The sequence below is a fragment of the Heptranchias perlo genome, chromosome 10 (genome assembly GCF_035084215.1).
Source record: "Heptranchias perlo isolate sHepPer1 chromosome 10, sHepPer1.hap1, whole genome shotgun sequence".
Classification (NCBI taxonomy): domain Eukaryota; kingdom Metazoa; phylum Chordata; class Chondrichthyes; order Hexanchiformes; family Hexanchidae; genus Heptranchias; species Heptranchias perlo.
This window is the reverse complement of record NC_090334.1, coordinates 41797267-41823270: the sequence shown is the minus strand read 5'-3', so window position 1 is coordinate 41823270 and position 26004 is coordinate 41797267. Positions and strand designations below refer to the sequence as shown.

The 26004-nt window shown below is 44.7% G+C and overlaps 1 long non-coding RNA gene across 1 annotated transcript in view; it reads left to right on the top strand.

Annotated features, from left to right (window-relative positions):
* The window catches only part of LOC137326135 (uncharacterized), a 135550-nt gene extending 114254 nt beyond the window's left edge, over window positions 1-21296 (top strand). The window contains exons 2-4 of the long non-coding RNA XR_010964118.1: window positions 15063-15117; window positions 19233-19310; window positions 21218-21296. This is a non-coding gene — a long non-coding RNA (uncharacterized lncRNA). The remainder of the gene's footprint in view (window positions 1-15062; window positions 15118-19232; window positions 19311-21217) is intronic.
* The last annotated feature ends 4708 nt before the right edge of the window (window positions 21297-26004 follow it).

Genomic DNA, 26004 nt, shown 5'->3' with positions numbered 1-26004 from the left:
CAAAAGCGACATGAGGAAAACTTTTTTATGCAGCAAGTAGTTATGATCTGGAATGCACTGCCTGAAAGGGTGGTGGAAGCAGATTCAATTGTGGCTTTCAAAAAGGAATTGGATAAATATTTGAAGGGGAAAAAATTTGCAGGGCAACGAGGAAAATGCGGGGGAATGGGACTGACTGGATTGCTCTTACAAAGAGCCGGCACAGGCTCAATGGGCCGAATGGCCTCCTTCTGTGCTGTAACAATTGTATGATTCAAACACAAAATCAACAAGGTGTTTTTTAAAAAAAAAGTGAACTTTTAATCTGTGTCCATGAACAGCAAGTTCCTGACCCTTCTCCATAAAACTGCATTGGTGGCCAACGATGGAATAAGTGAACAGTTGCAGTACATCTGGGAGTTAAAATGCTCAGTTTCGAGCCAGAGTTCCAATTGGCTGTATAGCTCCTGAATACGTCCTCTGCACATTCTTTGTTTGAAATAAGGAAAATAAAGAGAGCTTATGTAAATTTGTTTTCTGTTAATATTACAGCATGGTAACTTCCTGTGGTCTTGTGCTAAGCATATTAGAATACAATATCATGTAAACATCATCTCTATCAGATGTAACTGATATGCTCTTTACTGTAACTTCCGTGAAGAAATGTAGGCCATATTTAGTCCTGTAGTTATTGCTAGTCAAGTCCTCTATGAAGAAATTGTTTTTGAATATCAATGCCTTCCAGTAGTGAGACTTCAAAGGTTAACATACCAACCAGTGCTATAGATTGCACCTAAATTGTCAGTAAAGGAGATGAGAGATTAGTCAATATTTATGGAACCATAGACTTTAAAAATTCTTTGCTAGATATTTATACATTCAAACTCTCCCAAGATTAAATGATGGTTTCTGTAGTTTTTTTTTATTATCTGTAATTAAAGAAATGTAATTAGGATCACAGATTCACAGAAAATAATAACAGATACAACATAAACATAGTTGGAAAGTTGCCTTTCATATTTTCTTTGTGAATCTGCCTATGTTTTAGAAAGTCAGTCTCTTTGTTTCATGCTGTTGCCAGCAGTTTCTTCATTTGTATGTTGACTGCTGCTCAGTGATGTGGCTTCCTTGCTGTACAATTTGGTGATGAATCACTTGTTTGAAAGCAGTCTCACTTGAGGTAAGAAAAAAGCCATAAAAATGCACCACTGATTCTCAATCTGGATGTTTGTAAAAACAGTATTAAATATGATTATAGAAAATCATTCTTCAGTTCACTCTTAGAATGCTTGAATTAAGTTACAATCCAAATAATGAAGGATCCATATTACTCCCCGCATTTAAAATCTAGACCAAATTGTAGAATAGCAAACACCCTACAGGTAAAGCAATTTCAATTTGGCCTCAGTCCTTGATATGTCAGGGACTTCACTTCAGTCATATATATGATGGATGCGTTACATTTCTTTAGTTTGGATGTACTGTGTGTAAAATGATTTGATCTGACTTTCAAATAAGGTATCGTAACTTCAAAAGCAGTTGTACAGTGGCTCTAGCGCTCTCACCTCTGAATATAGTTCCTAATGAACCACCCTCTCCCCTATGAACAGGAGCTGCACTTGTGGATTCAGATCAAGAGCTGGCAAACTCATTACTGTCCCTTGTCAACATCACAGCATACGCACTTCACATTTCAGAGGGAATTAGAATTAAAAATGTACCCTTCACTGAGCAGAGTTCACTTGGAATCGAAATATATTAAATTGGTTGACAGACAGCCAGTGTTACCCTGCAAGCCGGCTTTACGAAAACAATCAATTAGGAGTGAGTGCCTTTATAAACTTCTGTTTCAGGAGTACAATTTTAGCAAGATGATATTAGGAGGGCTCGCCCATTTGTTCCTCAAAGCCAGGGAGATCACTTGCAAGCAGTTTGCCTGGTCATTCACCTAAGTGCCACGGTAATTTGCTGTAATTTGGAGTCATTCCTATGAACATGCTAGATACTCTTTCAAGTGAGCAGCCAATTTTGTTGATGCTGCAGTAGATACAGCCTGGACTGCGTGGAGCCAGCATGTTGATGAGAAGCACTGTGACCCCAGTCAGAATTAGAGAGGGATAATGAAGGGTTAGTGACCTTCATCTTACAGACTGGGAAGATGAGTAAAGAATTCTGCTGATGTGCAACTAGCTTGAACCAACGCTCTTGATGTGCTGTGGTGACACAAATTGGATTTTTAAAAAAACTTGGCAGAAGTTGCTCACTTCAAATGTGACCTTCGTACAGTATTATGTTGTCAGCTGGGAACAATTAGTGAATTTTCCTTAGTCTATTTATCTATTTTTGTAATGTTAAAACACGTCCTTTAGTGCCAATTTAATCTAAGCCCAATAGTCCACTGTAAAGTCTCAGCTAGAAACCTAAAAGTGCTAACCTAGTCAGGCCAGTTAGCCTGACATCGGTCATTGGGAAAATGCTGGAATCCGTTATTAAGGAAGTGGTAACAGGGCACTGAGAAAATCATAATATGATTAGGCAGAGTTAACACTGTTTTATGAAAGGGAAATCGTGTTTGATAAATTTTATTAGTCTTTTTAGGGTGTAACTACCATAGTGGATAAAGGGGAACCAGTGGATGTTGTATATTTGGATTTTCAAAAGGCATTCGATAAGGTGCTACATAAAAGGTTGTTACACAAGGTAAGGGCTCATGAGGTACCATATTACAATGGATAGAGGATTGGTTAACAGTAAGAAAGCAGATAGTAGGGATAAACGGGTCATTTTCAGGTTGGCAGGCTGTAACTAGTGGGGTGCCGCAAGGATCAAGTGCTTGGGCCTCAGCCCAAGGAGGCAACATAATGGTACATTGGCGAGACCATGCAGACACTGCGACAACGGATGAACGGACACCGTGCAACTATCGCCAGACAGGAGGGTTCCCTCCCAGTCAGGGAACACTTTAGCAGTCAAGGACATTCAGCCACCAATCTTCGGGTAAGCGTTCTCCAAGGCGGCCTTCGAGACACACGACAACGCAAAATCGTCGAGCAGAAATTGATAGCCAAGTTCCGCACCCATGAGGACGGCCTCAACCGGGATCTTGGGTTCATGTCACGCTACACGTAACCCCACCAGCAAGGGGAAAAAAAAGTTATCTGTTTTTAATATTCTCTCTGCCATTTGGGTCTCTTTCTCTCTGTCTGTGTAATTTGACACAATGTATATTCAGTGTACTGGGACGTACTGTTCTCCGTGGCTAATCTGTCTGAACACCAACGACACCTTTTGATTGGTGTGATGGTGTCCCAGCCTAATATAAGATATGCGATTTGAGAACCTTTCACTCATTCACCTGACGAAGGGGATAATCTTCGAAAGCTTGTGATTTTAAAATAAAATTGTTGGACTATAACCTGGTGTTGTAAGATTCCTTACATCTATTTAAAGGGCCATTGCTCCAAAGGCTTTTGCTGCAGCAAACACCAAAAAACACAATGGAGCAGCCTTGCCCCTGTGTTTTTAATGATACTTCACTGTAGCAGCTACTGGTCGTAGTGAGGAGGAGGGAAGTGTTTTACCCCGCAGACGGGGGGGGGGGGGGGGGGAAGTGCCCTGCCTCTGCCACCAAGAAAGCCTGGCTCGAGGTGGCAGAGGAGGTCACCAGCAGCAGCAACATCTCCCGCACCTGGATCAAGTGCCAGAATGACCTAACTGGGTCAGCAAAAGTGAGTACACTTATTGGTTCTCCTGCATTCAGTGTTCCACATCCCAACCCCCAACTCATTCTGCACTGCCAACACTACTCCATCACAACACTCCTCACACCCAGTTAAGGCTCAATCTCAACTTACCTGCACTTCCTCGGCACTTTCTCACCTCCCTATTATTCACCCCACCACTACCACTCACCCCAATCCTGATCCAATGTGATGGCTCTGTCACATACTCACCCTCTGATGCATCTCTTTCACGGTCAGCCTCACCCAAAGCAATGCATTCATTGGCTGGCCACTTCACCCTCACTCACTCACACGTCTGTACTTTCTCCCTTTCTAGGAGAAGAGAGCACAAAATGCACGGGAGAGGGCGAGGACTGGAGGGGGGGCCACAACAAATAGTGGTCCTCACAGAGGCAGAGGAAGAGGCCTTGCAGATCAGCCGCACCCTCGAGTGCCTGTCCGTCAGGGACGCTGAGACTGGCACCCCACAAACGTCTGGTGACACGAGTTGAACATTCATCACACATGAATTGATGTTAATTATGCTTACCATGTTGAACACCTCAGTATGCTCATTGCAGTATGACATATCTATGATGATTCTTAATATTGCCTTCTGTTCTCCTATAGGCCATTCAGCAACCGCAGTGACGGGAGAGGGCAATTCCTCAGAGGAGCTCCTGGCCTCTGAGGGTGCATCGTCACATCTTAGTGAGCATCCACCAGTGCAGATACTCACACCTCAGTGGATCCTAATAGTCAGTTAATTGGGTTGGCACCTGGTGAGTCACCACACACAAGTGAGCACGAGCAGACACTGGTGGCAGGGGCAGCTGTGGAGAGTCCGCGTCAGTGGGTGCACTCCTCTCCAGGTTCTGCTCCGCTGGACGCAGATACTGAACTCCGGGGGGCCATCCTTTAAAAGGAGAATGATTGAGGGACAGCAGCACATTTGTGAGGTACTGGAATAGGTGCCACGCCCACTCTCCACAATAGCGCAGAGGATAGAGGAGTCCAACTCCCACATGAGTGGAATGATGGCACAGGTTCAGGAGGGAATCTCTGAGATACTGTCACTGGCACATGTGTAACTGTCTGAGACAGTGTCGCAGGTAAGTGCAGGAATGTCTGCGATGGAGAGAAGGCTAGCCTTCGTTGAGCTTCAAACATGGCTCACAAATGAGTCCATTCAGGCCCTGACAATGGCCATTCGGACTCGTGGTGAACAATATTCTGTCGCCTTAAACAGGCTGACAGATACTTTAGAAGTGGCCTTCTAAGGCATCATACATGTCGACCACACTGTTGTCCAGCAGAGTGGTAGATGTGATGTGGGCCTGGCCCAGGAGAGGGACGATCGCGAAAGGGAACATGGAAGTGGGGGCACCACTCAAAGCGCTCCCACATCTCACCCGTTGCGCCCCCCTCTCTTCCCCCCCCCACCCCCCCCCCCCCCCAAAATCAGTACCCACAATGCTGCCTCCTCTCCAGGTGGCCGAGTCACATTAAATATTATCGTTCTCACCACTACTGCCACATCTTGCCCATTCTTGATTGGCTTTTGTGATAGTGCCCTTTCATGAGCTTCACCATGAATGGCGACACTTGATGCCACCCAGTGGGTCACTTTACAGTGGGTGTATGAGTAGTAGCAGGACTGTTTGGTGCAGGGAGGGTTGAGTGGCTTGGTGTGGGTGCTGCTCTTTCCAGGTGGTCTGAGGACTGGATTTTTCAACACTTTCTGATATTAGGAGAACCGTTCACATATCAGTGACTCCCTGGCCTCATGAGCAGCCAGGCGAGCTGCTGCTCTGCCTATGGGTTCGTCCTCCTCCCCCTCCGCCTCAATGTGGATGGCAGATGTGGATGGGGCCTCCTCAAGCGGCACCCCTCTCTGTTGTGCCATGTTGTGCAGGACACAACACACTACTATAATGCGACCCACTCTGGTGCGTATTGAAGCGCTCCCCCAGAATGATCAAGGCACCTAAATCGCATCTTGAGCAGCCCTATAGCATGCTCAATTATAGACCTGGTGGCGATGTGGCTGTCGTTGTATCGACGCTGTTGCTCAGTGATGGAGTTGTCATGAGCCACGTGTGCAGGGGGCATCCCTTGTCCCTGAGGAGCCAGCCCTTAAGGGTGCTCAGTGCGTGGAAGAGCCCCAGGATGTTGGATTCCCTCAGAATGAAGGAACCATGGTACCTGCCAGGGAATCTGGCGCCTACGTGAAGGAATCTTTTGCAGTGGTCACAAACGAGTTGCGTGTTGATGGAGCGATATCCTTGTCTGTTGATGAACAGCCCTGGCTTGTGTGGAGGTGCTCGTATTGCTATATGGGTGCAATCGATTGAACCCTGTACCAGTGGGAAGTCAGCCACAGAGTGGAATCCCACTGCCCTCTCCGTTTGGCTGAGGTCATCCAAAGGGAAGTTGACGTACTGCGAGGATCTGCGAAACAAGCTGCTGGTGACCTTATGCACTTGTGTGCAGACGACTGAGAGACCCCGATGGTGTTCCAGTGGTACCCTGGAATGATCTGGAGGCGAAGAAGTTGAGGCCAGTGGTGACTTTAACAGCGACGGGTAATGAGATGCCGTTCGGCCCAGCCGGGAGCAGCTCGGCATAAAGGAGGCTGCAGATGTCTTCGACCATTTGGCGACTCACTCTGAGCCTCTGTATGCACTGCTCCTCAGAAAGGTCCAGGAAGGTGATCTTCGGTCTATAGACCCTGTGGCGAGGGTAGTGCCTCCTGCGATGGCGCTCCCTCTGTTGTTGCCCTCTGTGCTCTTGTGCAGGTGCCTGTGACGCAGCACTGTGTTGTGGAGCTGCAAGTGGCGGAAGTGCATGCCGTGCCTGGCGAGGATGGTGATGTTGCTTGTCCTCGGATGTACTGCTGAATGCAGCCATGGCGCCCCCCGATCCTGATGGTGTCAGTTTGAGGGGGTCCAAAAAGTTGGTAAATATGTGTAAACAGAAGAATTCTGAGTGTAAACCAAGAATTTTCAGTCTAAACACAAAGATCTTCCAGTGAAAAGTTTGTTTGAGAGAACTGAGTGCCTTGCTGCAATAATTTAGCTTTTATCCCCATCTGTCAAACAGGCATTTAAATGTCCAACTGGCTGCTGCCTGAAACACGTCTCCTTGAACATGGAGTGTTTCCCACAGCACGGGAAACATGCTGAGGTTGAATTAAAATCACACCCCTGCCTCAATCTCCACAAAATTAACGACTTAAACAAGATCAATGATGTCAATAAGTGGTTTAACTATCGTCCCGCCGGCTTTAATTGTCGGCGGGACTTCTGGATTCGTGAAATGTGCGCGCACATGTGCGTCTGTGGCAACCCCAGAAGTCGGCGGGTTGGAGCCAGTTTCTGAACCTGCTCGGGATTTTCCCGATTTTTCACAGTCCCACGCACCCGCAATTCTGTTTTAAAATTGGCCCCAAGGAGTCTGCAAATGGATATAGACAGGTTAAGTGAGTGGGCAAGAAGGTTGCAGATGGAGTATAATGTGGGGAAATGTGAGGTTATTTGCTTTGGTAAGAAGAATAGAAAAACAGAATATTTTTTAAATGGTGAGAAACTATTAAATGTTGGTGTAGAGAGAATTGGGTGACCTCTTACAAGAAACACAAAAAGTTAGCATGCAGGTACACCAAGCAATTAGGAAGGCAAATGGCATGTTGGCCTTTATTGCAAGGGGGTTGGAGTACAAGATTAAGGAAGTCTTGTTACAATTGTAGTAGGGCTTTGGTGAGGCCTCACCTGGAGTACAGTGCACAGTTGTGGTCTCCTTATCTAAGGAAGGATATAGTCGCCGAAGAGGCGGTGCAACGAAGGTTCACTAGATTAATTCCTGGGGGGTGAGAGTTGTCCTACGAAGTGGGATTGAGTAGAATGGGCCTATAATCTCTGGAGTTTAGGAGAATGAGAGGTGATCTCATTGAAACGTATAAGATTCTGAGGGGGCTTGACAGGGTAGATGCTGAGAGGCTGTTTCCCCCGTCTGGAGAGTCTAGAACTAGAGGGCATTGTCTCAGGATAAGGGGTCGGCCATTCAAGACTGAGATGAGGAGAAATTTCTTCATGCAGAGGGGTGTGAATCTTTGGAATTCTCTACCCCAGAGGGCTTTGGATGCTGAGTCATTGAATATATTCAAGGCTGAGATGGTCAGCATTATGTTATCTTTATTGTACACATGGAATAAAGGTTCATGTTCAAACGTTTCAATTGTATGTACAAGTTGAAGGGTGCGTTTGTATTGTAAATCTAGTATCAGAGCTGCTAAAATTGCAGTTTAACACTGGAATCGGACCTCGACCTGAATTAGGAGATGTGATGTGCAGATGCCGGTGATGGACTGGGGTGGACAAATGTAAGGAATCTTACAACACCAGGTTATAGTCCAACAAATTTATTTTAAAATCACAAGCTTTCGGAGATTATCCCCTTCGTCAGGTAAGTGAATAAGAGGTTCTCAAATCGCATATCTTATATTAGGCTGGGACACCATCACACCAATCAAAAGGTGTCGATAGTGTTCAGACAGGTTAGCCACGGAAAACAGTAGGTCCCAATATGCTGAATACACATTGTGTCAAATTACACAGACAGAGAGAAAGAGACCCAAAAGGCAGAGAAAGAGAGAGAGAATATTAAAAACAGATAACTTTTTTTTCCCCTTGCTGGTGGGGTTACGTGTAGCGTGACATGAACCCAAGATCCCGGTTGAGGCCGTCCTCATGGGTGCGGAACTTGGCTATCAATTTCTGCTCGACGATTTTGCGTTGTCGTGTGTCTCGAAGGCCGCCTTGGAGAACGCTTACCCGAAGATCGGTGGCTGAATGTCCTTGACTGCTAAAGTGTTCCCCGACTGGGAGGGAACCCGCCTGTCTGGCGATTGTTGCGCAGTGTCCGTTCATCCGTTGTTGCAGCGTCTGCATGGTCTCGCCAATGTACCATGCTCCGGGGCATCCTTTCCTGCAACGTATGAGGTAGACAACGTTGGCCGAGTCACAGGAGTATGAACCATGTACCTGGTGGGTGGTGTCTTCTCGTGTGATGGTGGTATCCGTGTCGATGATCTGGCATGTCTTGCAGAGGTTGCCGTGGCAGGGTTGCGTGGTGTCGTGGACGCTGTTCTCCTGAAAGCTGGGTAATTTGCTGCGAACGATGGTCTGTTTGAGGTTGAGTGGCTGTTTGAAGGCGAGTAGTGGAGGTGTGGGGATGGCCTTAGAGAGGTGTTCGTCGTTATCGATGACATGTTGAAGGCTGCGGAGAACATGGCGTAGTTTCTCCGCTCCGGGGAAGTACTGGACGATGAAGGGTACTCTGTTGGTTGCGTCCCGTGTTTGTCTTCTGAGGAGGGCTATGCGATTCTTCGCTGTGGCCCGTCGGAACTGTCGATCGACAAGTCGAGCGTCATATCCTGTTCTTACGAGGGCGTCTTTCAGTGTCTGTAGGTGTCCATCGCGTTCCTCCTCGTCTGAGCAGATCCTGTGTATTCGTAGGGCCTGTCCATAGGGGATGGCCTCTTTGACGTGGTTGGGGTGGAAGCTGGAAAAGTGGAGCATCGTGAGGTTGTCCGTGGGCTTGCGGTAGAGTGAGGTGCTGAGGTGCCCGTCTTTGATGGAGATTTGTGTGTCCAAGAAAGAAACTGATTCTGAGGAGTAATCCATGGTGAGTTTGATGGTGGGATGGAACTTATTGATGTTATCGTGTAGTCTCTTCAGTGATTCTTCGCCGTGGGTCCATAGGAAGAAAATGTCATCGATGTATCTGGTGTATAGTGTTGGTTGGAGGTCCTGTGCAGTGAAGAAGTCCTGCTCGAACTTGTGCATGAAAATGTTGGCGTATTGGGGTGCGAATTTGGTCCCCATGGCTGTTCCGTGTGTTTGGGTAAAGAACTGGTTATCGAAGGTGAAGACATTGTGATCCAGGATGAAGCGGATGAGTTGTAGGATGGCGTCTGGAGATTGGCTGTTGTTGGTGTTGAGTACTGAGGCTGTTGCAGCGATGCCGTCATCGTGGGGGATACTGGTGTAGAGTGCCGAGACGTCCATCGTGGTGAGAAGTGTTCCTGGTTCAACTGGTCCGTGGGTGCTGAGTTTTTGTCGGAAGTCTGTAGTGTTGCGACAGAAGCTGGGGGTTCCCTGTACGATGGGTTTCAGGATGCCCTCGACGTATCCAGAAAGGTTCTCACACAGGGTTCCGTTGCCTGATACGATAGGACGCCCAGACGCAACGCTGCCACGACAACCTCTGCAAGACATGCCAGATCATCGACACGGATACCACTATCACACGAGAGGACACCACCCACCAGGTACATGGTTCATACTCCTGTGACTCGGCCAACATTGTCTACCTCATACGTTGCAGGAAAGGATGCCCCGGAGCATGGTACATTGGCGAGACCATGCAGACACTGCGACAACGGATGAACGGACACTGCGCAACAATCGCCAGACAGGAGGGTTCCCTCCCAGTCGGGAACACTTTAGCAGTCAAGGACATTCAGCCACCGATCTTCGGGTAAGCGTTCTCCAAGGCGGCCTTCGAGACACACGACAACGCAAAATCGTCGAGCAGAAATTGATAGCCAAGTTCCGCACCCATGAGGACGGCCTCAACCGGGATCTTGGGTTCATGTCACGCTACACGTAACCCCACCAGCAAGGGGAAAAAAAGTTATCTGTTTTTAATATTCTCTCTCTCTTTCTCTGCCTTTTGGGTCTCTTTCTCTCTGTCTGTGTAATTTGACACAATGTGTATTCAGCATACTGGGACCTACTGTTTTCCGTGGCTAACCTGTCTGAACACCAACGACACCTTTTGATTGGTGTGATGGTGTCCCAGCCTAATATAAGATATGCGATTTGAGAACCTCTTATTCACTCACCTGACGAAGGGGATAATCTCTGAAAGCTTGTGATTTTAAAATAAAATTGTTGGACTATAACCTGGTGTTGTAAGATTCCTTTCATGAATTAGGAGAAACAGTATGAGACCTGAAGGAGTCTCACACCTCTTGGCATTGATACTGCATGAACTATAACCCCAGTGTGATTTAAAAAGTTCTCTCCATTCTCTCTAGACATCCCGCATTTCCTCTTTGTAGCGTCTGGAAACACTTGTTTGCCAGGATCTGCAGAGAGGAAAAGTGAGTGGAAACCCTTTAGATCAAGGGGGGACTTTTAACCCCCAAGAACAGGTGTGTTGGGGGGGTGGGTAGTTAAAGAATTTGATTTTTGGAGTGCAAACCACTCACTGCCTGATAGGGTGGTAGAGGCAGAAACCCTCAACTCAATTAAAAAATACCTGGATGTGCACCTGAAGAGCCGTGACCTGCAGGGCTACGGACAAAATGCGGGAAAGTGGGATTAGGTTGGGTGGCTCATTTCTCAGCTGGCGCAGACACGATGGGCTGAATGGCCTCCTTCTGTGCTCTAAATTTTCTATGATTTTAACGCACCCACTTCTGGGTTTAACAGAGGCGTGTTTGGATGCATGCGAGTAACATACTCACCGCAGTCGGGACTTAATTAATTCAGGCGGGTGAGTATTAATAGCATCAATTAATGTCCTCATGAGACATTAAGTAGGTCTTTTTAATTTGAATTTGAATTTAACTTAACTTTAAATTAAATGCCTCCAGCACGGGTTTCCTGGGGCTCGTGAATTTCGCCTGTGAAAAGGAGGCGAGAAGGGCCAGACCATGAGGTAAGTGCCTTTATTGCACTGCTTGTGGGCCAGGAGGAGCAGGAGTGTTTCCTCCAGGCCCAACAAGCTTACTTGCCACAATTGGACCCCTGCGATAGGCTAACATCCCTCACAACCTCCCTCCCGATGGCCGAGACTCCTCACCTTGATTTGTCAATCTGGCTCGCTGGTTACCGGGCGTGAAACCTGGAAGTAAAATTTTTATCCTTCAATTGAGTTGCGATCACAGATTCCGACCTGCCAACTTCACTTCCGGGTTTCACGTTCCCTGCCCCCCACCCCCGGCTCTCTTTCTGGCTCCAAGTTAAAATCCAGATCCAGGTCTCTGTCCCCTTTTTAATGGTCTGGGATTTCTGGAACTTTCCCGATCGGATGGAGCAGACCCTATGCCTACAATAGACGCAGATCCAGCAATATGATGTAAATGAGGTCATAGGCGGTGTTCCAGGCCCTCCAGCCTCAACTTCCTCCTATTATGACCAGTGAAACCCCACTAAACCAGAGACCGGTCTTGTGCCCTGCCCCTCTCCTCTCAGATTGGAGTGTCTGAGAGAGCCCAGCAGCAATGCAAAGTGGATGTTAGAATTAAGTTTCCACGTTCCTCTTGCAGGGACCCTTTGGGCCTTTTGACTGTTGTTGGACAACCCGGTGGCCAGGCGCACAGCTCATGCACTGATTCTGATTTCCAGCACAAGCCCCTGCCAGGGGACTGGGCTGTGCCAGGGCTGCAACCAGGCCATGTTAATGGCCCAGCCTCCCAAGTTTGGATGCATGTGGCCTGGACAGGCCAAGTGCACTTTCCTGTGTGCTTTGCTTTCCTGCAGCTGGGTAAAAGGGGAGGAATATCAGGGCCTAAAATTTTAACCACTGGGTGAAGAGCTGTGCAAATGCAAATGACCATGCACGTGATAGCTCGTGATAGCTCTGTTTGATGCAGGAAAAGTACAATTTGAGTTAGGCAGTATAATGGGTTCTACCTAGCTGAAACCGATGCGACAGCTACTGCCTTCATATTTACCACATCCAGGAACATAGAAAGGAACATAGGAAGAGGAGTAGGCCACTCAGCCCCTCGAACCTGTTCCGCCATTCAGTTAGATCATGACTGATCTGTATCTTAACTCCATTTACCTACCTTGGTTCCATATTCCTTAATACCCTTGCCTAACAAAAATCTATCAATCTCTGTTTTTAAATTTTCAATTTGTCTAGCCTCAGCAGCTTTTGCGGTGGGGTTATTTTGTGTGAAGAAGTGCATCCTACCATCACCCTTGAACTCTAATATTCAGGTTATGCCCCCTTGTTTTGGACGCCCTCACCAGAGGAAATAGTTTCTCTCTATCTAAGATATCATATCCTTGAATAATTGTAAACACCTCAATTATATCACCCATCTAAAACTGTCCATTTACAGCAAGAAATTACGGTTGTCACTTCCTCAACCATTCCTTGCCTCATATGAACAATGTACAATGATGTGCAGTAGTTTTTACCTTGTTTGCTGCAAGGGAACTGACTGCACAAATCTGAAGGTCTTTTTTTAAAAAAGAAATGCTTGAAGTAAATAAATAGATATTGTAATGATACTTGAATAAAAGTGGATTATTGTGGACAGCCACACTTAGAATCATTACTTTCTGTGTAGCTGCTGGAGTTCAAGAGGTCACCACATATATTAGTTAGGCACACAATTGGATTGGACCAGTTCTCAGACATAATGGCCTAGATTTTTGGTGGGTAAAGTAAATAGATTCATTCTGGGATTAAAATAATGCTGATTGGAGACTAGGCTAATATTGAGATTGTGTTGTTTTTAAGAAATAAAGAAGCCATTGGGTAGAAAAGATACTGAGTGTGTTGTGAATTAGAAACATCATTGCACATATCACTGCAGCTATAAGCACTGTATATATATATATATATATATATATATATATGAAAAGCAGACTGCTCATTTTTTTCATTTTCATAAACTTCATTTTCTTTTGATTTTCTCTGAGAAACAGTGAGGTGGGGAGAGAGAGAGAGAAACTGCTGCGTGGGGATACGAACTGGGCATGGGGGACAACTGCGCCAAGTTGTTGATTAGTTTCTGGAATTGAAGCAACTCCAGACTCAGGTGCACTATATCATTTAAGATCCCAAAGGCACTTTTACACTAGAGGAGCGCAGCTGATGACAAATGAATGGCCCTCCCTACTTAGGCTGCACTCATTAGTGTAAACAAACCGATGTTCAGGGAGCTGACAATGTTGTAAACTCCTGATAGTGTGGGTCTATGAATCTGCCATCTGGTTAAGGCTGACTGTTCCAGCAAAGTAAACACAGTGAGCCATTCGTGTGAATTTGCACTTCTGGGTCTCCTCATTAGCAATGCAGCTCAGTATGGCTGACTGCTAAAGGGGGAGAGCAGTGCACAGAGGTTGTTTACCTGTTAAGTATAAAAGTATCTTCAAGGGAAGTTGCAGTCATGACATTAGCATGTAAATCTAGTGTTCTATTGCAACACTGGGCAGATTTTCTTGTACCTGTTCCTGGATCTGGGTGTATTGGATCACCTGGACACAGGACAAAGAGTAAATTTGTCAGGGAGGATCGCATGCCCATAATTTTGTCCATTGAAATTAATGGTCAAAAGATTAAGCATGCTCCCTTCCGAGCATGTGAGCCTCCTTGCCTGATTTTCCTCTGAGCTGCACCCAGGCCATCCACTATGCTCAGGCACAGGACCAAAAAAACCTGCCCCAGTATTCGGACCAGAGTCAGTGCCTCCCTTTGCACCCAGCTGCTGTTGAATTATCCTGAATGCGTGCCCGCTCTTTTGGCTTCAACTGTGTGCTGGTGTCTTTCATCCATGATGCCATCTAGCTGCTGACTGATCCAGTGAGTTAGTGCTTGAATGGTGGGCTGCACAATCTATATCCCTGTATGCACAATGGGTAAATGGGTGAGAGGAGCTCTGCATATTAAAGGTGTGAGAAGAAGGGGAAAGTTAGGCTCAAGTAAGGTAGCTATCGGAAGTGATGCCACAATAGTTTGAAGCCACACATCACACATTCGATCTTCACTTGTGCTATCAGACATATTTCGTGGATTCTTGAGTACAGTATTGTACTTAAAACCTCATTCTTCAAGGCTCTGTCCCAGAGACATGATTGTTAACCCATTGACAACCTAGCATCTTAGGGTGCATTTACACTAAAACTTTCAGCACTGGTTGTGGTATAAATCCAGATAAGGTCCTTTCTCCAGAGAGAAGTAGTGTCAAACCATTTGTAAAAATGTCCTTTACTCCTCCTGGATAATTTATATAACTACCTGAAATTTCTCAAAGATTTAGACAACGTCAACGCTGCCACCGCACTCGCTAAATATTTAAATGTGATCACTGGGAGAGGAGCTCTGTGCAAGTGAGCACTGCAGAAGATTTGAAATTTCATTCAGGTATTTAAATGGGGTTCTGACTGGCTGAAACCTGAGGCAGTAGCTGCAGGATAAATGCACCCTGAAATAATGCATTCTTTGTCTAGCAAGGAAACAACCTAGTCCTTTTAAGCTGCTTTGATACTGCTGCTTGTTTGAGCCCGATTCTGGGAGCTCACATTATAACATCTGTCTCTTATTCCATTGTAGAGCCAGGTTTTCGTGAGACTACGATTCTGCCACTAAGATCTAGGAGCTGGATTTAGTAAGTGTAAATGCCAGCACTGGGTCACAGATGCAGGGATTGTGCAATCTGATGTAAATTAATGTTTTAATAAACCCTGAAAATCTTCCTATTTCTCCTCCTGTCCAAAAACAAAACTACCCACAGTGCAGCACATTTGGGACATCCAGGATAACTGCTGCTAATCATTACTGAGTGAGCTTTGCTCACAATTCCCAAGTATGAAGTCCCGTTCACCCATCACCCCCGAGCTCGCTGACCTATATTGGCTCCCAGTCCAGCAATGCCTTGAATTTAAAAATCTCATCCTTGTGTTCAAATCTCTTCATGACCTCACCCCATCCTATCTTTGTAACCTCCTACAGCCCCACAACCCTCGGAGAACTCTGTGTTCCTCTTGTACATTCCCGACTGCCTTCTCCCCACCGTTGGCGGCCATTCAGCTGTCTAAGTCCTAAGCTCTGGAATTCCCTCCCTAAGCCTCTCTGCCTCTCTCTCCTCCAAGACGCTCCTTAAAATCTACCTCTTTGACCAAGCTTTTGGTCACTTGTCCTAATGTCATCATCTTTGCTCGGTGTCAATTTTTGTTTGATAACGTTCCTGTGAAGTGCCTTGGGACATTTTACTAGTTTAATGGCACTATATTGATGCAAGTTGTTGTTGTTGTGATGCTAGGTCAAGACTGGCTTGGGTTTGGCTGTTTTGAAAGAGCTGATAGCCCCAGTACCAGTTGGAGCCTTGACCCCTATCCTAAATGCATTCACTCTAGCTTGGATAGATAGTTCACAGGAGATGGCAGATCTCGAGTACCTTGCCCAAATGGCCATTCTTCATGTGTAAGCTGAGACAGTGAGGGGGCAATTTTGATGTAACCCATCCCTTGGAAACTGACGGGATTGGGTGCAAGCTGATTTTACACCTGGCTTGATTTTCCTCTCCATTGAAGTCAATGGTGAGTAATATCGGGCGGGGTGTAAAACTGCGTTCCAACCGATCCCGTGGGTTTCCTGCCCGGTGAGTTAGGTTAAAATTATCTCCTGAATCTCAGCAGGGTATTCAATAAAGTGGGGGGGGGGGCGGGGGGGTAGAGGGGATATCGCAGCCAAGCCCAACCCACTCAGCAATTATAGTTGGACACTTCAGTAGAAATTAGCAGTAGCTGCCCTGGGTGACTTTTTTTTGCCTCCCCCCACTACCCTCAACTGGGCCACTGATGCCAGTTCAAATGCAACACTGGCACTTCAGTAGAATGAACCCGGGATGATCTGTATGACTCAGTAGCATGTTTATGCACTGAGCCATAGTGGTAAGAGTTTTCGGATGTTATGAAAGCTTTTAAAATATGTAGCATGTTTTCAGAGGAATGTTTATACAAAAAAATGACCACAATTTGCTAGAAAACAGTATACGCTGTTTAGAAAATTCCAGAGTTAACTTCGATTTATTGCGAAAGGACCACTGTGCCATTGAGTGGAATTTACTTTTTGTTTATAGAATGAATACAGCGCACTGTGTAAGAGTTTTACTTCAAAGTGGGCAGCTCGGCATACAAACGCGCTCTTTCTCTAAGAATTACAAAATGAGGCTGTTTGGTCGCAAGACCGTTCCTCCATGTTGTGATATAGAACATACCTTACATTTATTCTATAAATGTGAGTCTTGTTTTCACAGTCTTGAGCCCTTTTTTTCACACCAGTGAAAATAGAAAAAAGTAAGATAATATGTACAGGGGAAAATAAAAGCTGCCAGTTGCATTACAGAGCTCGCTCTGTCTCTCATACGGTGCTTTTGTATTATGTCAGTGCTGTCACTCAGTCAGCAGCACGACCAAAAACGTACCTGGCTTTGTAAGTATATGAAGACCCAGGGGGAGAAATTCGTCTTGGATGGAAGTGCTAAACAAGTGTTATCGCAAGGGCCGCCCATTATACGCCCCGCTCTATATTCAGGTCCATTGACTTCAAGAATGGAACAAAAATATTGCTATCACTTGACACTTTTGGGGGGGGCGGGGAGATTTGGAAAGTTCATATGAGTCGTTATAGTCCTGATTTTAACTGGGGGCCTGCATGGGGCCAGGGGGATGAGAGAGTCAGGCTTGTCCCGGCTCCCCGATGTGAGGCCCGGGCCATTTTAACTCCCAGGCCTTATTTGTATATACCAGGCCCGAACCCAGCGTCAATGTGAGGCCGGTGGGCGAGAGTCCGCAGCTAGAGACCTATGGGAACAGTCCCAGGCAGTCAGGAAAATGGATTGGGAGGGGTGGGGGGGGGGGCAGCTGCCAGAAGTTGGGGGAAGGAAGGAAAGCCCAGAGCAGGGGAGGTCCAAGGTTTCCTTGTGGGGCCTGGAGGAGAACTTCTACTTCTCCTGCGCCACAAGGAAACGTGAAAAGTTTAAACAAACTCACCTTCTCAGCCCTCTCCTGAGCCAGTTTCCCTGTGGCACCTGGTTTTCTTGGTGAGGCCGGTATCAGGCACCAACCTCATGACACAAAGTAAAAATAGCATTGAGGTCTCATTGACGTCATCAGGCCCCGACTTTTGAATTTCAATGAGGCTGGCACCTGCCTGGGGCGCCGGCCTCAAATGTTGCCTGTAACGGGCTTGTTTATATGAGTGTTGCAGTGTGGATCTGGTGAGTGCCACGCTACCGATATTTTAACCCCTCGCATGCCCTGTTCTCATTAGGTGAGGAAGAGGGTTAAAATCGAGGCTTATGTTTTTAAGCACTTCAAAAACGTAATCATGTAGACTTCCATTTGTCATCTTTTTTGATTTTATTGAATAATTACCCCTCCTGCCCTCCCCACCCCCCAGAAGTGATGTTAATAGTTTTCTGTAACTCAGCTGTTGTCATAATCTTGTTGTTTGCCTTCCCTTCCCATGGGGCACCAGATGGATGTTAAATAAACAAAAAATCATGGCCTTCAAAAGGGAGCTGGATAAGTACTTGAAAGGAAAAAATTTGCAGGGCTACGGAGATAGGGCGGGGGAGTGGAACTAGCTGGATTGCTCTTGCATAGAGCCGGCATGGACTTGATGGACTGAATGGCCCCCTTCAGTGCTGTAACCATTCTATCATTCTAAAAAGCATCCTCTCCCCCCACCAAACAGATAGCAATGTAAATGTTAATAATTCTCTGCTTTTTTGCCCAGGTTTGGTGAGCATTTCTGATCTTAAATGCATGTCTAGCTCACGAGCTGCAGAAAGATTCCTCCCTATTGCAGAAGGCTTGAAAATTAAACTAACCATGTAATAAGATTACGCTGCACACCGGGTGTCCTTGCAATACCTTACTGCTACTAGAATTTTATTGGCCACTTGGGGAATTACTCACTCTGCACCTCGCCACAAGACACAAAGCTGCAATGTTCTAAAGATCTTGATGTAATCACGCCTGACAGAAATAGCACTTGCGTTTTACTGTGTGTTTGTAGCAAGGCCACTTTGCTTGAATGTTATTTCATGTTTTATCATTTGCCCTTTGGATTGCAGATTTAAAATGGTGTAACTGTAGGCCAATGCACTGCTGATGGTTTTACTAGTCATGAAAGAAAACCCCAGTGCAATCTCATTTGTATTCAGCTGTTTATCTCATGTTTTTATTGCAACTTCCTGTTCGGAATGCTGCTGTTGGATTTAAACAGATACCTTAAATGCAGAGAGTGTTTCATTCATTAAATTCATTGCAGCAAATAATCATTTTGTTAAAGAATCTCCTGCAGTGAGATTTCACATCTGGAATGATCGAACCCAACAGCAATGCTTAGAGATTGGGGTTAACTATTATTGATCTGTAAAACCAATTTAAAAAAAAAACTATGATAAAATGAAGATAAAAGGGATTAGTTTACTTGCAGTTTGTACAGACTGTCTCTTTCTTTCGAAACAAAACACATCGCCTTTCTCTGATATTTATACTGAATCAAAAGGAAAATCCCCCCCACCACCCCTTCCCTGGCTACATGTCAAACTGACCACATTTTAGTCTTGAAAATTCAAAACCTAATTCAATTAGAGGACTGTATTGCCATGGTAATGTTTCCTACCAAACACATATGCATGTTTATATGATAATGTGACCAGCAATTCAATTTTGCTATTGATTATCTGCCGTTAATTTATTTTTATTTTAGGTTTAATGAAAACCAAGATCAAAAATGTGGCACGGCATCTGCAGCAGTATGAACAGCGGTCGATGTGGCAGAGCTATGGTAGATTTTAAGGAACTGGGCCTTCCTGAAATGCTTCAATTCAGTGACATTGTTTATGTAAGATTTGGTATTCTAGGCTGCCCCAATGGTTTAGTTAGGTAAATGCTGTTACTGAATGATACAGCAGTGTTACCAATATTCACAATGCTCCAAAGTGGTCCCAACTCTGTCCAAATATAAGTCTTGAAGTAGCATTGAAATGAGGGTGTCAGCTGTGGCACATTGGTTAGCACTCTCGTCTCTGAGTCAGATGGTTGTGGGTTCAAGTCCCACTCTAGAGACTTGAGCACAAAATCTAGGCTGATACCTCCGTGCAGTACTGAGGGAGTGCTGCACTGTCAGAGGTGCCGCCTTTTGGATGAGAAGTTAAACCTAGGCCCTCTCAGATGGATGTAAAAGATCCCATGGCACTATTCAAAGAAGAGTAGGGAAGTTCTCCCAGTGTCCTGGCCAACATTTATCCCTCAATCAACATCTAAAACAGATGATCTGGTTATTTATTTCATTGCTGTTTGTGGGAGCTTGCTGTGCACAAATTGGCTGCCATGTTTCCTACATTACAACAGTGCCTATACGTCATTGGTTGTAAAGCACTTAGGGACGTCCTGAGGTTGTGAAAGGCGCAATATAAATGCATATCTTTCTTTCTCCTCAAAAGTCCCACTCGGACTTTGCTTTGGGATGAGCTTTGAAGATTCCTAAGTGCCGCCAAAACTCGTGCAGGCTAAGAAGGTCTGATCTTTGTTTGTGCTGAGTTAGGTGATCTCAGCCAGTGGAGTAGTACTGCTTACAATTGTACTCAATGGCCCTGAACTGTGGAGGGGGGGGAAATCAACCCGGGTTACTGTCCCTGATCAATAATCAATGCTTCCTGTTGGAAATTACAGGCCTGGTAAGGACAGAAGTCTGTTCAGCTATGATGCTTTCAAAGTTGAGCAGTAGGATGACTCTTGTTGTCTAGGTCACACGTGACTAGCACTTGGGTGAATTGTCGAGGGCTACAGGCATCTGAAGAAGTAAAGCCCAAAATTCAGAACATCAGTAGAAAATGGGGAAAAATACATATTCACAAACAGTGTTATTTTAAGTAGAAAACATTTCTTCTAATCAATGGAAAAAACATTTGCAACATACTTTCTTAAAAAAATTAAATCAGATTTTAAAGATGCATTTGGATCTTCCTAAAACTAATGCACATGACGGGCAGGAAAAGACCAGCTAGTCCATCAAGCCCACCCCACACTTATGATGCCTGGAGCATCGTGACTAAACACTGGACTTTTGGCTAATGGATGACAAACTCTGTTTCAACAATCTCTCCTTTGTTCATGGTTTGTGACACGGGTTTATTTGGGCTGCAGGATATGAAACAATTTCTAGGTTTTGGTCAGGCTGTAAAATGCAGTCCTTTAAAAGACCCACGCACATATCTATCTGCAGTATCTATTTTATGTGGTTACCAATTTAAGCTATAAATTTCTGCTAGATTATCTGTTATTTTTGGGGGGAAATGATCAATGCCAAGTAGTTCTTGGGCTGATTTTATTGCATGGGATAATTTCTCCACTTCTGATTCATATGTACTATAGTCACTGCCCACTCCCAGAATATCTTGACTGGCTCAAACCCACAAGGCAACTAATCATTACAAAGTTGGATGTTTCCAAAACCACCTTAAATGATTGTAGGATTCATAACATGCTGCGGAATTTGATTTCTTTCTTTTGGTATTTTTTTTGGTGAAATGTCACATGTTGAATCATCTAGGGGTAAATTTTATTGGCAGCCGGTAAGAGGGCGGTGGCGGTGGTGGGGGGGATTCCTGACTGGAAACCCGGAAGTACAGGTTTCCCGGACGTCCTTATGATTTTGACGTAAGGACGCCTTAATTTTTTTTTTTTCCGTAGGTTTCCTGCCCGACAGGCCTGCCAGATTGACAGACAGACTGTCAATCAGATCGGAGAGCAGCCAGGGAGCGGATGCCAGCAGGTAAGTCTTAGATCGGGGGGGGGGGGGGTGGCGGGGGAAGAGGTCGGTAATTGGAGGGGACCGGGGGTGGTCGGGGTCACGGAAGGGGGAGGGGGGTCATCAGGGGCGGAGTTGGAGAAGGGGTCCGGCCGATCGCGGCAGGTAGGCTTGTTGGGCCTGGAGGAAACAATCCTGATCCTCCTAGCCCATAAGCAGTGCAATAAAGGCACTTACCTGTGAGCCGGGCCTTCTCGCCTCCTCTTAAGTGGCGTGAAGCAGAAGGTCCGGGAATCCTGGCTACCAGGAGTTAAAAATAAAAAATCTGTCAAAATGGAGGCCCACAGCCTCCTTAATGGATTTTACTGACCGACCTACCTCCTGAGAGCAGGTTGGTCGCCTGCCCTCAACTTGTCTCCGTTAAAACCGGAAGTGGGTGGGTTGGAGACAGGTTGGGGTCGGGTTTTACTTTTTTATGATTTTTACCTTCCTACCCTCCCCCATTCATGGGGTTAAAATTTACCCGCTTGCCTCAAAACATCTCCCGTGCCACAGGCTATAAAAAGGAACTCTCAAAGCTCAATAGGTTTTAAACAAAGAGGAGGTAGACAGTGTGGTGAGATTTTTTTTTAATGTTAAGACTGGATCTGACGTCATAAAATACATGCATTGCGTCGCCAGGTGAACCTTCATTGACACTTTCATTGGCTGTGGACTGTGGCTGCACACAGCAGTATAACTATTACTCATTTATGTCCTGAGTACTGTGTTTTAAAGCCAAGGGCAGTCATAAAACCTAAAATTATTTGGTACATTTAGTCAAAATGTTTCGAATATGAAGAACTGCTATGTTCATTCATAGTTAGAGCGTTCAACAATGACCTTGTTCAAGGCTTGGAAACTGTGAGCCCTGCTCTGGTAACAAAATAGATGTCCCTGATTACACCACAGCCACCTAACCTCTCGAGGGATCTGCGTCTCTAGCCCGTGTAATATTAAACAGCTCTAGCTGCAGGCAAACGTCAAATTCCAATCACAATCTGAGGCCCTTTAAAGAAACAGTATCCCCTTTATGTTAGCTTATGCAAGCCATATTTTTAAAATTGTAAAAATAAACCATAAGCAACATTCCCATCAATATTCCACAGCCTTCCAAAAACAAAGATTCAGTTGATCAAATTGAAATAATTGCATTTTTAAAATTAAAATAAGTGTTTGTTTTAAATTCATGTATATTTATGAAAGAGCTTGTGGCGAAGAAGATGGAAAAAGAAAAACTGTTGTGACAACATTATTGATGCAAAGAAATGTTGTTTTAATTATTTTAAGAAAAATAGGATGGACATTTGTAAGTATGAGGGGGCTTCTGGGCACTAAAAGGTTTCATCACCTAATGCTAAAAATAGATAATTTTTATTCAGCAGAGTATATCAATTATATTCAAGGTCATCAGCAACAGAAAGAGACAATTGAAATATTTATTCTGGGTTATATTGTTTTTGGTGATAGGTGTGTACAATTCTGACTCTTGTTTTTTGATTATAAGACCTGATACAGGTGTGAAGAGATTATGTTGTGTAAAAAAAAACTCTGCAGCGGTTGCAAGATACTTGCATCACAAAAATGTTAAACGTCTAATTCCTACTTTTCAGTTTTACATCTAAAATATGTTTATGATCAAAACTATCTATTTTCACAAAAATGAATTAAAGATGGCAGCATCTAACAATGTGTTCAGACACATATGGGTAGACTTTAACTCCGTCTGCCTGCTGGAAACGGGGCAGTAGTGGGGTTAAAATGGATGTAGTAGATAAACCGCCCCATTCCCACTCCACCATTTTTTTCCAGGACCTTCCGTTGTGTGGCCCAGGCTGGCCCACCCACTTTGTCAACTGGTCACCCAGTAGATAAAATCTACCCTAAAGGACATAATTTCCAACTTTGTTGGCTGGGCAGTAATGTGTCAGAGCCGATCGCCCAGCCGTTTTAGAACCCGTCTAATTTTCATTCTATTGAAATCAATGGGATGAACATCAGACGGGTTCTGTAACAAGTGGGTGCTCGGCTCTGCCACGTTACCGCCCAGCCAGCAGAGTTGGAAATTATCTCCATACTGTCAGTAAATTTCTTACAGCCACTAGTTGCATGTCACCGGGTAGTTTCCTTTGCTGCCTTACCATTGAATATAATGGAATTCTGGGGCTGCCCACTCCTGACAACCTGCAGCAAATGCCAAAGTAAACTTGTGGGATTCGCTAAGGCTCGGTACTGGGAAGACCTTCATACTTACCAGATCGTCCCAGTGGCTGACCTTAGCAAATTTGTTTATCTTGGGTTGCCATTAGATGCACAGGACCTGTGTGTTGGGAGTCACTGGCCCTGGCACCCTACTAAAGCAAATTTAAAAGCAGCTTGAACAATTCAAAGTAAGGCACCTTAATCAAATAATCAACCTGTCACTGTTAATACCTATGTGAGGTAATGGTGGCCTGTAGCGTGCTATTTTCAGCACACTTGTGTATGTTATTCTGTCATATATGCAAAACTCTGCATCATGCAAATAACAAGGCTGTGTTTGTCACTAATGCTTAGCACTCAGCATTTCCATATCCTACTGCAGATAGGGAGAGTAATGTAGTTAATGTTGGCTGGACGTTTAAATCTTTTTATTATGTTTTTAAAAATTTCAATTTTTAATTTTCTGCTTGGATCACTACAAGGGTGACAAGGGAGACTGACAGAGGACTAATAATTATCTGCTCCAGTGACGTTCTTTCAAAATGTTATTTCATTTTCTCCCCTCTTCTCTCGTGCAAGATGATGGTGGGTGTTAGGAGCACGTCAAGGGGTTAATCTTCACTTTTATCGCCGGGTGGAAAACAGGTGACAGTGAACCGGCAGCCTATTTTACACTTCTCACAATTTTTTCTTTTTCCATTGATGACTGATCTTTATGGATTAGTACCAAAACAGGCAATGCATTTACCCATTAAGCTATCGGAACTGTTGAACTGAATTTAAAACCGCGGGGAGGAGAAAGGGTAGTATTAAATGCCAAGCCCAGTTTCAACTGGCTTCAAGATTGTAGATTTGGTACTGTATGAAGTCTATTTAGAGATCTGAACTTTCTCAGAGCCAGAATATTTTGGTAATTACCCCATGCCTAAGCATTGGGACTTTTTACATAGCTAGTTATAGATTACTGATATTACAGTGCATGGTGGATGACTTCAGATAATTGGCTGCTGTTGATATCTGGAACTGAGCAAACATTTTTTTGGAAAAACCCTGTTGCTGCAGTAGGAGATGGTCCAATTCCTAGCGTGCTACTAGTGTAGTATTGTCACACCAATTTGGTGACAACATAATACTTACCATGATGGATATTTAATCCTCCCATCTCCTACAGACAATATTGCAAACAATCTCTTCAATAAATCAAATTCATCCCTAGGAATCAGCTCTGCAGCTTACCCTAGTATAATGTCCTTGAACAGAGTGAAAGGGCAAAACCAATCCTATTTTTAAAAATGTTTATTTTCCTCACATTTTTTCTCCTTGTCCCTCCACTCTTCTATATTCACTGACTACTCCTTGGGTATGGTTCCACAGCAGTGGGCATCCTCTAATACCTGGCTAACTAACTGTTATTCACATACGATCCTTGATGTTGAGTGTCAACAGCTATTCAACTGCAGAGACTATTCTCAGCAACTCCCCACACATGTGGTCTTCCAGCAGTGGTTGCTGGATAGCAATCAAGACCAGGAACCCTGCCTGGTTTTCCTTTCCATAACAAAGGGGCACTGAGGCCAATTCTAGTCCAGACCAAGTTGGGACTTTCCTGGTCTATTTGGCTCGGCCCAAGATTCACGTGCTTATCCATCAGGGGAGCTACTAAATTAGGTTTCTTGTCTATAGAGGATGAAGTATCTGAACAGGAGCGATTTTGCCTCCACTGTGGGTGTCTGATTGATTTGGTGTACCGTCATAACAAGTATCCTGGTATCACTATTGTGTGTGGATTTTAACTGATAAGACGATGAAGGATTATCAATCTATCTATCGGTGAATAGAGAATAACTAATGGGTACCCAAGGCTGTTCTGTTTTCAGTCTCATCTTAAACTGGTGTCTCACATATATTTAATATATGCACCTCTTATATCTGGCTGCTGAATATCTAGGACTCTGTTGTTTTTAATGTCATGGAGTAACTGGAGCAAGCTGGGAACATAGAACACTGTGGGGGAGGGGCAGTGGTGCTAAATAGGGCATTCACCTTTTATACTTGCATTTGATTGTCTGCTTTGTGAATGAAGCATGTTGTGACCTGGCATTTCCATGTCTTCTGCATGGTAATGTCTAAGATTAAAACTCTACTCAGATAATGGTTGTCTGTCATATCATTGCAAGAGAAATGATCGATATCTACTGCTGATTAGTTTGATTTTTGCTTTTGTAAAGCAGTGGCACATTAGCAATAGGAGTGTTTGGGAAAGCTTTTCTTAAATTTGCCACAGCGAAGTACAAAAGCAATATCTCTCACGAATCACAAATAATAAAAAATCAGTAGTTGGCTAACTGTTATCTGCTGTGACTAGTTAAAAGGCAGTTCGTGTAGGCTAGCCAATAACATCCTGTGTTTTTTAATTAAATAAAAAGACAACTATCCCCAGCCTCTCCTTGACTGAATGATAATGAAGAGACTCATAATAAATCTGATT